The 12,190-nt window shown below is 47.2% G+C and overlaps 1 long non-coding RNA gene across 1 annotated transcript; it reads right to left on the minus strand.

Annotated features, from left to right (window-relative positions):
• Positions 1-955: 955 nt before the first annotated feature.
• Positions 956-9,214, minus strand: LOC116985959. Its single transcript, XR_004415377.1, has 3 exons — positions 9,203-9,214; positions 3,536-3,538; positions 956-1,759 (listed from the first exon to the last, which is right to left on the minus strand). It is a non-coding gene; the product is annotated as an uncharacterized LOC116985959 (long non-coding RNA).
• Positions 9,215-12,190: the final 2,976 nt, after the last annotated feature.

Consider the following 12,190-nt stretch of genomic DNA (forward strand, 5'->3'; position numbering starts at 1 on the left):
GGGAGGATGGTCTTCAAACTGCGGAGCATCTTGGACAATACAGCTCACCACCTCCATGACACACTGGTCAACCTGAGGAGCACTGTCAGCCACAGACTGGTTCCACCAAGATGCAGCACAGAACGCCACAGGAGATCCCTTTTCCCTGTGGCTATCAAACTGTACAACTCCTCCCCGTTCTATCGAGGGGTAGACTGAGACCGACTCCCTTTCCACCCCCCCCCCCCCCCCCCCCCCACCCCACCCCCAATCTTTGCATATTCCCAATCCTTTCCACTCGTCACTTTAATGTCATGTTAGTGTGTTTTGTTGCTTTTTTTTAATGGTATCACTATATGGCAAATCAAATTCCTTATATGTTGCAAAACATACTTGACTAATAAAGTATGATTATGATGTTTCATGTATCTTGTGTTTTATGACTAAAGTTTTAGCATTTCGTATCGAATCAAACCAGATAGTACCGTACATAAATACACTCAAGTCAAGCTGAAGTACTACAGGGGAAGAAGATACAGAGTGCAGAATATAGTTCTCAGCATTGTAGCGCACCAGTTCCAGAGACAAAGTCCAATGTCCGCAATGGGGTAGAGGTGAATCGGATAGTATCCCAAGTTATGGAAGGACCGTTCAGAAGCCTGATAACAGAGGGGAAGAAGCTGTTCCTGAGTCTGGTGGTGCGCACTTTCAAGCTTCTGTACCATCTGCCCGACAGGAGCGGGGAGCAGGAGGAACAAGTTATGGGTTTGTATGTTTAAAATGTGGCCTCATCTGTGTGCTCCACTCTGATCTGATTCTTACCGTGGCATTTTATTTCTTGCAGTTTAGCTTGGCAGAACATTTCTGAAGGGAGTTAAAGGTTACTCAGTCTGAAGAAGGGTCTCGACCCGAAACGTCACCCATTCCTTCTCCCCACAGATGTTGTGCAAAGTACTATTGATACAGAGTCATCATATATCATAACAAGTACTTTAATTAGAATACATACAGAGACCATCAAAATGAGTACTGTAGGCTGGGAGTCATGTTGAACTGACTAACAGGGCTGCCCGCATGCCACTAGGTGGTAGTGTGGAAACCCGACATGTATTATGGATTAGGTCAGCAGCAAAACCAGACACGGAACAAATCAGCAATACTGTTCGATCTACATCCCCCTTCTTAGGCTTCAGCCCAGAGGGCAAACATAAAGCATGCAGAAGTAATATGTATATAAAGCTATAAAATTAACTATCATCTACAGTAAAGCAATGGAGGATACATTGCAAGGAATATAAGTAACGTGGGTTATAGTTTAGAGTCCAAGATCTGCATCTAGATATAATCCCCGTATCTGGCCACGGGCTTGCTGACCTGTCCTGCACATGTACGGTACAGGCCTTCAGCCGTGCCTCTCACAGGAGATGTTGCACAGGCACGGCCTCCATCGGGAGTTTCTTAGCAGCGACAACGACTCAACCAGCGCAGGTTTTGCAGGGGATTTGTCGACAGGCTTTACAGGATTCATCATCATCGGCACCAGTCCCATTGGCAGTCCTTTTGCAGGTGCAGAAACAAAGTCCTGATCCCACGACTGCTCACCGTCTGCTGTCACATACACATCATCTGGGTCATCTACATAATCATACTGAACCTGCCTCAATGGCACCGGCTCATTTACTGGCAGAATATGTCTCTGGAGACGTCCGCCAGATTGAATCAAATAAGACCTTGGCTCCGGACACATCTCCTTGACCCTGCCCATACAGTCATACCCCTTCTGGGGTTGGAGTCGGACCACCTGGCCCTCCGACAAGGGTTGGAGAAGACAACTAGAACGGGCATAGTACGTCTTCTGCATCAGTCTTTTACGCTGCACACACGCCTGAACCACCCCGGGCTCGCAGACTTGTGGCTGGAGCAGCCGCTTCAAGACTGGAGGCGTGGGTTCGAATCCCACTTCTGACACCATGTGCAAAGTACTATTGATACAGAGTCATTATATATCACAACAAGTACTTTAATTAGAATACATACAGAGACCATTAAAATGAGTACTGTAGTAAGTTGAATAATCATGGCTGCCCGCATGTCACTAGGTGGTAGTGTGGAAACCTGAGACATGGAGTATGGATTAGGTCAGCAGCAAAACCAGACTCGGATCAAATCAGAAATACTGTTTGATCTACAGATGCTGCCTGTCCTGCTGAGTTACTCCAGCATTTTGTGTCCACATTACAGGCTAACTGTTTGGCCCTGGGTATAGAGTAACATGTGTGCCAGACCAAGGAAAGATGGTGAATTTTTCTTCTTCTGGGTGAATAGAGAGCCAGATGGGTTTTTCAATGAATATTTATTTAGTGAATTTGAATTTTTGAATTGCAATAGAGATTGAAACTTGTGCGTCTGGCAGGGTGGTGCTAGACCAGAAAATACTCACCATTCCACCATATGGTCTTTGGCACTTCATCCCGTAAACATGGAGACGCAGAGAGACAGTGTTATCACCGAACCATGACTAATGCTGGAGACAAAGTTACAGAACACAAATGAGGCCCTTCGGCCCAACTGCTCCATGCCGACTAAGGTGCATTCCTGAGCTGGTCCCATTTGCCTGCATTTGGCACGTATCCCTCTAAACCACGTGCAGGGAGGAACTGCAGATATTGGTTTACACCGAAGATAGACACAAAATGCTGGAGTAACTCTGCGAGACTTTGTGTCTATCTTCCCTCTGAACTATTCCTACCCATGATCAGTCTGAAGAAGGATACTGAGCTTAATGCTTAGTTGGGACCAGGAGGGGGCTCAACTATGATTCTCTCCCCTCCAACAGGTGGTAAATTCATAAAGATCTTTCATATAAGCAACTACTGGTATCCATGTATATGACATTGGGCGGCACAGTGGTGGAGTTGCTGCCTCACAGCACCAGAGAACCGGGTTCGATCCCGACTACGGGTGCTGTCTGTACGGAGTTTGTACGTTCTCCCCGTGAAGGGTTTTCTCCGGGATCTGCGGTTTCCTCCCACACTCCAAGGACGTACAGTTTTGTCGGCTAATTGGCTTGGTAAAATTACAAAATTAACCTTAGCGACTGTAGGATGGGGTTGATGTGCGGGGTGATCACTGGTTGGTGAGGACTCGGTGGGCCGAAAGGCCTGTTTCCACACTGTATCTCTAAACTAAACAAAGCAAGAGTTTCAGTGAAGAGAAGTAAATGAGAGCATGGCTCGTGTAACACCCATCACAACGAAATTCCGACATTCAAACCCTTAATGGAATGGAACCAAGAAAAATACTATTTATGGATGAAATAGTCCACATGCAGCCTGTGCAGTCTACACATGGTCTTGCTAAAGTACATCTGTTTCCAGCGCACAAAACGCACTTCCAACTGAAACCCAACTCTCTGGCAAAATAATTTCAGGATAATGGATACCTGGGAATGATTATAAGACGATAATCTAATTAAAGAGTTAAATTGATGTCATTAAACACGAGTGCAAACCTCGTGCTGTTCCTGGACACAGCATCAAGTCTTCAATTAGATTACTGCCTTGTAATTATTCCCAGGCCTCTGTATGGATTATGTACACGCTATAAAACTTTATAGGGAAGGTTGAGTCACATCTGAAACATTTTGAGGTTTACAGTAGCTATCATTGTGATTCCAAGTGTCCACAATCTTCCACATCATTGGGCTCTCATTACAAATTTGAGTCTTCAGGCTTCAAATTGAGTTCTCTAATTTTCGGTAAAACCTCTAACGACACCCCTCCTCCCCCGCTGCCCTCCAACCCGCCTCACCTTCCTTCCCCCCTCCCCCCCCCCTCCATCCCCCACCTGGACTCGGATCTATTTCTCCCCTCCCCCTCTCTCCACATTCCTTCCTCTGGCTTCACAATTCGCAACTCTTCAACCGTGTCTCACGTCTTCTGTTTTAATCTCGGTTCTTTATTCCAACTATCTTCCTATCAAACCCCCCCCTCTCCTTGTCACCTGTGTCCACCTATTACCTCTCCCCCCCCCCCCCCCCCCCCCCCCCCCCCGCTCCCACAATCAGTCTGAAGAAGGGTCCGACCTGAAACATCATCTATCCATCCAAACCCATTTACCAAATTGACTAAAATTGAATATAGAGCCAGAATAATGCAGTGACCAGAGGGCCCTATACACTAGCACTATCCTACAAACGAGGGACAATTTACAATTTTACCGAAGCCAATTAACCTACAAACCCGCATGAATTTGGAGTGTGGGAGGAAACCGGGGTACCTGGAGAAAACCCACGCGGTCACAGGGAGAACGTACAAACTCTGTACAGACATCACCCGTAGTCAAGATCGAATCCAGGTCTCTGGCGCTGTAAGGCAGCAACTCTACCGCTGTGCCACTGTGCCTTGCCACTGAATTTCCAAGCTTGCTGTGTGCCATTAGCAAACTGGGATCCACTTCTCTCACACTGTTCACCTGTGTCATTTGTAGAAAGCATACACAGTGGAGGAACAAACTCCGTTCCCTGTGGTACCCCATTAGCAGACATGTACCAACTTAAAGACGACTCATTTATCCATATACAGTCTTCCATCTTTTAAGCAATTCCCTACCCAGGCTAATATGTTACCCCTAAACCCCAGGGCCCTTGTCTTGTAGCTTTGTGTACACCGTCTTATAAAAGACTTGTTAATTAGCTTTCTTTTCCCAGATTTCACCAGATCTCCTGTGTGTTTCACTTCTCATTATTAATGGATCCATGGCGGCATCAGGTGTAATGTTCAATAATAGGTAATTGGTGGTTTCACGTGAATAAAAATAATATAATATATTATATTCTTTGTCTTAATGTAGTTCTATCTTTAATTTACATTTGCAATACATCTCCATTGGATATAGGTTCCCAGTTCTACTTATTCCCTACTTATAGTGTAGACTTTACTTTAGACTTTACAGATACAACACGGAAACAGGCCTTTCGGCCCACCGAGTCCATGCCGACCAGCAGTCACCCTGTGCACTAACACTATCCTACACACAAGGGACAATTTACAATTTTTACCTAAGCCAAATAACCTACAAACCTGTATGACTTTAGGGAATGGAGGGAAACCGGAGCACCCGGAGAAACCCACATGGTCACAGGGAGAATGTACAAACTCCATACTGACAGGACCTGTAGTCAGGATTGAACCCGGGTCTCTAGTGCTGTAAGGCAACAACTCTACCGCTGCACCACCGTGCCACATTAAATAATACAATATACAGGATATAATATGCTCTATATTATGATAGTAATCAGTTAGTATTTTGGTTAGTGGGTTTGCAGACATCAAGTGGAGTCGCGGGCAGTGTTAGTGCACGGGGTGATCGCTGGTCGGCACAGACTCGGTGGGCCGAAGGGCCTGTTTCCGCACTGTATATTAAAGCCTACAGCCTAAATTAGCTGTTTCTGGTGAAGGCTTTAAAGGTCAGGAATCTACCAACGTGTTTCTGCTAACATAAAGTCTAAATTGTCTTCATAATAACATTTTAGCATGGAACTTAAACGAAAGGTTAGAAGGAAAAGGAATCTAAGAAAGTAATGACAACTTAATTAATGTTTCCTATATAAAACAAATCTATTGCACAAGTAGAATGTCATGTTAATATATTTAAAAAAAAGACCTTGTAACGGTGACCAAATTATCAAAATCGTGCCTTGAAAAATATCGCTAGGAGAAAATGGCGGCACGGTGGCGCAGCGGTAGGGAATGACATCGTTCCGTGCGGACAGAGAGGCAGCTAGCTCTGGTAAGAGCCGAGGTGGAGGTCTGTGCTTGTACATAAACAAGGACTGGTGTGTGAACGCTACGATAGCCGGGAAACACTGCTCTCCGCTGATAGAATTCCTCATCGTGAAATGTCGGCCTTTCTATCTGCTGAGGGAATTCTCCGTTGTTTTTGTTGTGGCTGTATATGTTGCTCCAAGTGCAAATGCAAATTCTAAGGCCAACGAAGCACTGGGAGCTCTGCATGACGCCATCAGTGAGTTCCAGACCAAATATCCTGATAGCTTCATTGTGGTGGCTGGGGATTTTAATCACACCAGCCTTAAGACTGTGCTCCCAAAATTCAAGCAATATGTGGATTTTGAGACCAGGGGAGAGAACATCTTGGACTTGGTTTACACCAACACCCCAGAGGCTTATAAGGCAGCCCCACGCCCTCACCTGGGCCACTCGGACCACATTTCAGTGTTTTTAACACCAGCCTACAGACCTCTGCAAAAACAAGTCAGAGCGGAGAGAAAACACACCAGGGTCTGGCCAGAGGGAGCAGCCTCAGCACTGCAGGATTGCTTCCTGCACACTGACTGGGATGTGTTCAGGACAGCAGCATCCTATGATGACCTCATCAACATCGAGGAGTACGCAGAGACTGTAACCAGCTACATTGCCAATTGCACCGAGGATGTCACTATCATGAAAACCTTCACTGCACGTGGAAACGAAAAGCCATGGATGACAGCAGAGGTGCGCTCGCTGCTGAGGGCTCGTGATGCAGCCTACAGAGCCGGTAACACAGCCGCTCTTCGATCTACCAGGACTGCACTGGAAAAAGGAATCAGGGCAGCGAAACGTGCCTACGCAGGGAAAATCCAGGGACATCTCTGTGACACAGGAGACACCAGGAGGATGTGGAAGGGAATCCAAACACTGACGGGGTACAAGGCAAGGCAGCAGGTAACTGACACGGACACTTCTCTCCCTGATGAACTGAACAACATCTTTGCACGTTTTGATGCAGCAAACACCACACCCAAGGGGAGAGCCAGCCCCTGCTTACAAACCGACCAGCCAGTCCTGACCATAGACTCAATGGACACACGGAGAATCCTGTCTAAGGTCAACCCGTGGAAAGCAGTCGGACCCGACAACATCCCAGGACGTGTGCTCAAGGAATGTGCTGAGGAGTTAGCAGATGTGCTAACAGACATCTTTAACATCTCCCTTAGTCAAGCCATTGTCCCCACATGCCTCAAAACCTCCACGATAATCCCCATAGCGAAGAAACCAGTGGTTGCCTGCCTAAATGACTACCGCCCTGTCGCCCTGACCCCAATAATAATGAAGTGTTTTGAACGCCTGGTGAAACTCCACATTACTGCCAGCCTCCCCTCATCGTTAGACCCCCTCCAGTTTGCCTATCGCCCCAACCGTTCTACAGAGGATGCCATCTCTACCACGCTGCACACAGTACTCACGCATCTGGAAAACAAAAACACATACGCCAGAATCCTGTACATTGACTTCAGCTCAGCGTTTAACACCATCATCCCACAGAGATTTGTGGATAAACTAACCCTGCTGGGCCTCAACACCACCCTGTGTCACTGGATCTTGGACTTTCTGACAGAGACCGCAGTCAGTCCGTGTTGGCAAGAACACTTCAGGCTCGATCAAGCTGAGCACCGGCTCCCCTCAAGGCTGTGTGCTCAGCCCGCTGTTGTTCACATTGCTCACACATGACTGTGCTGCCAGATTCAGGGACAATAAGATCATAAAATTCGCGGATGACACAACAGTGGTGGGACTCATCAGCGGAGATGACGAATCAATGTACAGGGAGGAAGTAAAACAACTAGTGGACTGGTGCGGCAAAAATAATCTAGAATTAAATGTCGACAAAACGAAGGAGATGGTTGTCGACTTCAGGAGGGCGCAGCCAAAGCATACACCCCTCAACATCAGTGGCACTACAGTGGAGAGAGTGGAGAGCATAAAGTTCCTCGGTGTGCAAATTACAGACAGCCTCACCTGGTCCAGGAACACCACTGGGACCGTCAAACGGGCCCATCAGCGACTGCACTTCCTGAAGAAACTAAAACAGGCCTCACTCCCCACCAACATCGTCAGGACTTTCTACAGGGGTACGGTGGAGTCTGTACTCACGTACTGCATAAATACGTGGTACTCCACCTGCAACTGCTCGGACAGGAAGGCTCTGCAGAGGGTAGTGAAGGGAGCAGAGAGGATCATTGGCGTCTCCCTACCCTCGGTACAAGAACTGTTCCAGAGCCGCTGTCTGAAAAAAGCTCAGGGAATTGCTAAGGACAAACTGCACCCCCTCCACATACACCTGGATCTCCTGCCATCAGGCAAGAAATATCGAAGCATCAAAGCCCGGACTACAAGACTGCTAAACAGCTTCCTACCACAGGCTGTGAGGCTGCTAAACAGTCACTCTGTACTCACAGTCACTTGATTCTGCGGCTGGCACGGACACTTTAATAACTGGCACTGGCCACTCAAATCAGCTGCCCCGGACATTTTTATGATTGGTTTATTGTATTTTAACGTTGTGTTTTACCTGCTTTTAACTATTTATACTGTTCCATCAGGGACTGGATTGTTTTTAGTGTTATTATGTGTGAAATGTTTTAAATTTCATGTGCGATGCTCCGCTATTCCCTGGGAAACGTCTTTTCATTTTGCACTGTACAACTGTTGCTTGCAAGATGACAATAAAGGTTGATTGATTGATTGATTGAGTTGCTGCCTCACAGCGCCAGTGACCTGACTACGGGTGCTGTCTGCACGGAGTTCGTACCTTCTCCCCGTGACCTGGGTGGGTTTTGTCAGAGATCTTCGATCCCCCCACTCCAAAGATGTACAGGTTTGTAGTGTATGTGTAAATTGTCCCTTGCGTGTGTAGGACAGTGTTAATGTGCGGGGATCGCTGGTCGGTGCGGACTCGGTGGGCCGAAGAGCCTGTTTCCGCGCTGTATCTCTAAACTAAAGAGGCAGAGGAGTAGTCATTGTTTAACAGCCTGCACTTTCTAAGGATCCAAACTAGTGGAGAAATGGAAACAGGCATATCAAGAGATATTGTGACAGCTATGTACATGTCTACTCATGTGTTGAGAACACATACCTAGAAGCAATGGTTTATGAAAATATCCCAATGAATAATATTAAATCTTGGCAGCCAAACCCTGGAGGCATGAGTAAATCAAAAAAAAAAAAAATTACAAGGATTTTAGTTTTTTTTTAAATCTCTTCTGCCACTAAATTTACCAAAAAAAAAGGCTTTTTCACCTTACAAACAATGACATCTGTACTATTTTTCTTTTCTGCAGGCATCTGATTGATTGGGATTTATTCATACTTGGTTACTAAAGGAATGGTTTAGAGATACTGCGTAGAAACAGGCCCTTCAGCCCTTCGCACTGACCAGCAATCACCCATACAGTAATTCTATCCTACACACTAGGGACAGTGGGAGGAAACTGGAGCACCCGGAGAAATCACACGTGGTCACGGGGAGAACGTGTAAACTCCGTACAGACAGCACCCGTGGGCAGGATCGGACCCGGGTCTCTGGCGCTGTGAGGCAGCAACCGTCGTGTGAGCCACCAGCGCCATCGCAGGAGCTGCCAGAACGAGGTTGTAGACAACGACAAACTGCCTTTGGGGCTCCGACTCCGGATTTTCTTGAGGTTTACTCCTGGAGCCTTTTCCATGACTGGATATGGCCACAAGGCAGTGGAGGTTTTAAATCAGAGCTTTCCCTCTCCTAGATGGACTGCCTTCCCAGGCTGACGAGCCCCATCTGCCACTATGCAGAATGGTAGGACATTACCCACATCTTACCTGGTTCTTTTGTCAATCATCCTCAACCCATATCCTCAGGTTAGCAACGATATGACCAGTGAAAATAGTTTCCCCTCATTTATCTTATAAAACTCCTCAAAATGTGAACAAATGGGTTCGTTTCTGTTTTGAGTGGGAAGGGGATCAGAAGATAAGATTTTAGTCTAGGATGTTTAGTGCAAAATTATAAAGAGATGTTTACTCTGAAGTTGCAGGAGCAAGAGTGGTTTTAATTATAAAAATAACATCTGACTTGCAAGGGAAGAGGGAGCGAGGAATGTTCTTCTGAGCAGATGTCTGATCACTGGGAGGCTTCTGGCTAGCAATACCCTACGAGGTCAAGTCTGAAGTTGCTTTTGCAAAAACATTGTACATGTAAATCATGTGGTTAATATTCCCATTGCAGGGAAAGAGAGGCAACGGTAACAAGAACATGCACGTCTTGAAATGATCCAGTCTGCATTGGCCCAGTCCAGCTAATGACTGCAGAGGTCATTGACGGACTAGGTTTGTGTAGAAGTGAAGGGACAGAGCAAAGCTGTATATGTGGAGGGCAGGTTGTAAACCATCCGGGATTCTGAGGTCCTCTGTCTACATTTGGTGAGGTACAGGCACCATGAATACCATCACATGCACATTGATCAAGGCAACACACAAAATAAAATTATGCTGGTACACCAACAATTTTCCGGCAACTGATGGTCCGACCACCTTTAGTTTAGTTTAGTTTAGAGATACAGTGTGGTAGCAGGCCCTTCGGCCCACCGAGTCCGCACATTAACACTACCCTACACACGCTGGGGACAATTTACATTTATACCAGGCCAATTAACCTACAAGCTAGACAAAAGTGCTGGAGAAACTCAGCGGGTGCGGCAGCATCTATGGAGCGAAGGAAATAGGAAACGTTGCCTATTTCCTTAGGTCTGAAGAAGGGTTTTGACCCGAAACGTTGCCTATTTCCTTCGCTCCATAGATGCTGCCGCACCCACTGAGTTTCTCCAGCATTTTGTCTACCTTCGATTTTCCAGCATCTGCAGTTCCTTCTTGAACAATTAACCTACAAACCTGTACGTCTTTGGAGTGTGGGAGGGAAACCGAAGATCTCGGAAAAAACCCACGCGGGTCACGGGGAGAGTGTACAAACTCCGTACAGACAGCACCCGTAGTCGGGATCGAACCTGGGTCTCTGGCTGTAAGGCAGCAGCTCTACCACTGTGCCACCTTTAATCCGGCAACATTACGAGATCATTGTGTGTGGCGCCTTCGTCCTGAAAGACTTAATTATTTACATCTTTGTCAACTGTTCATTTGTCATTTAAGTTTCTAGCTTAAGGGGGGGGGATAGTTAGTGGGTCAGAGTTGTATTGTTGAATTATTACTTTACACAACCTCTGTTGGTTGGTCCGGCAGAATGGATAATCCAGCAAGCCTATGGAACCAAGGGTGCCAGAAAATCGGTGGTGAATCTGTACATAAATGACACATAAATTCTAAAGACGCGCTGGAGCTCCGGTGAGCTGGACCGCCGAGAGCAACACCTCCGGGCTGCGGGTCTGCGGAGCGGAGCGGGCGGCGCCGATTTCAACATCGGGAGCCTGGGAGCTCCAAACCGGCGTGGCCTTGTCGGCTCCGGAAGCCGCGGTCTACAGCTTGGAAGCGGCCGTTCCAGGTGGCCCAGCCGCTGTGAGGACTCTCCCGACGCCGGGGCAAGACCACCCGGTGAGAACGGCCAGGAACATCGGGCCTCCGTAGAGGCAACTGCGGTGGCAGGCCTGACTTTGGGTGAACTTGGGGTTGGGGACTTGACATTGTGCCTTCCCCCACAGTGGTAACCATTGTGGGGGGATGATTTTCTGTCTCTACGTAATCCTGTTAGTCTTTGTCCAAGATGGCTGCCGTGAAGGGAGAGTGGACGCTGGCGCGCTTTAGCTGCAGCTGCTCTCTCTTCACATTGTGTTTTTGATTTTCGGTTTTTGGACTGAATTCTGTTTTTAGTTTGTGTCTCTGTGATGTCTTTATTATTTATTTTACTCTGATTATATGTTTATATTCCTGTTAATCTATGTAAGGTGTCCTTGAGATATCTGAAAGGCGCCCAACAAATAAAATTTATTATTATTATAATTAAAGTTCAAGTTCGCTTTTTATTGTCACTTATCCACTTATGCCGACAGTCCGATGTCCAAGCCCTCGTGTCGGGATGGTGGAAACTCCGGCGTTGGGACGGATCGGAACACTCCGTGGCATGGAGCTCCCGAGTCGGCCTCTTCTTACCGGAGACCGCGGGCTTCACGATGTTAAAAGTCCACAGGCCCCGCGGCCGGATAGCTTTCACTGGCGATCTTCAGCAAAGGATCGCCTGCTCCGCGGTGGTAAGTCCGCGTCGCGCCTTGAAGCTCCGGGCGGGTCCCCAGGAAAGGGCGCATCATTCCATGTTGTAGGCCGCAGGGCGGGACGGAGATCCGACACGGGGAAAAAAAAAAAATCACATCTCCGTCGAGGTAAGTGACTAAAAAAAGTTTCCCCCGATCCCCTCCCCCCCCACATAAAACATACCAAGAAACATTAAAACATAT

Source organism: Amblyraja radiata, chromosome 22 (assembly GCF_010909765.2).
Source record: "Amblyraja radiata isolate CabotCenter1 chromosome 22, sAmbRad1.1.pri, whole genome shotgun sequence".
NCBI lineage: Eukaryota > Metazoa > Chordata > Chondrichthyes > Rajiformes > Rajidae > Amblyraja > Amblyraja radiata.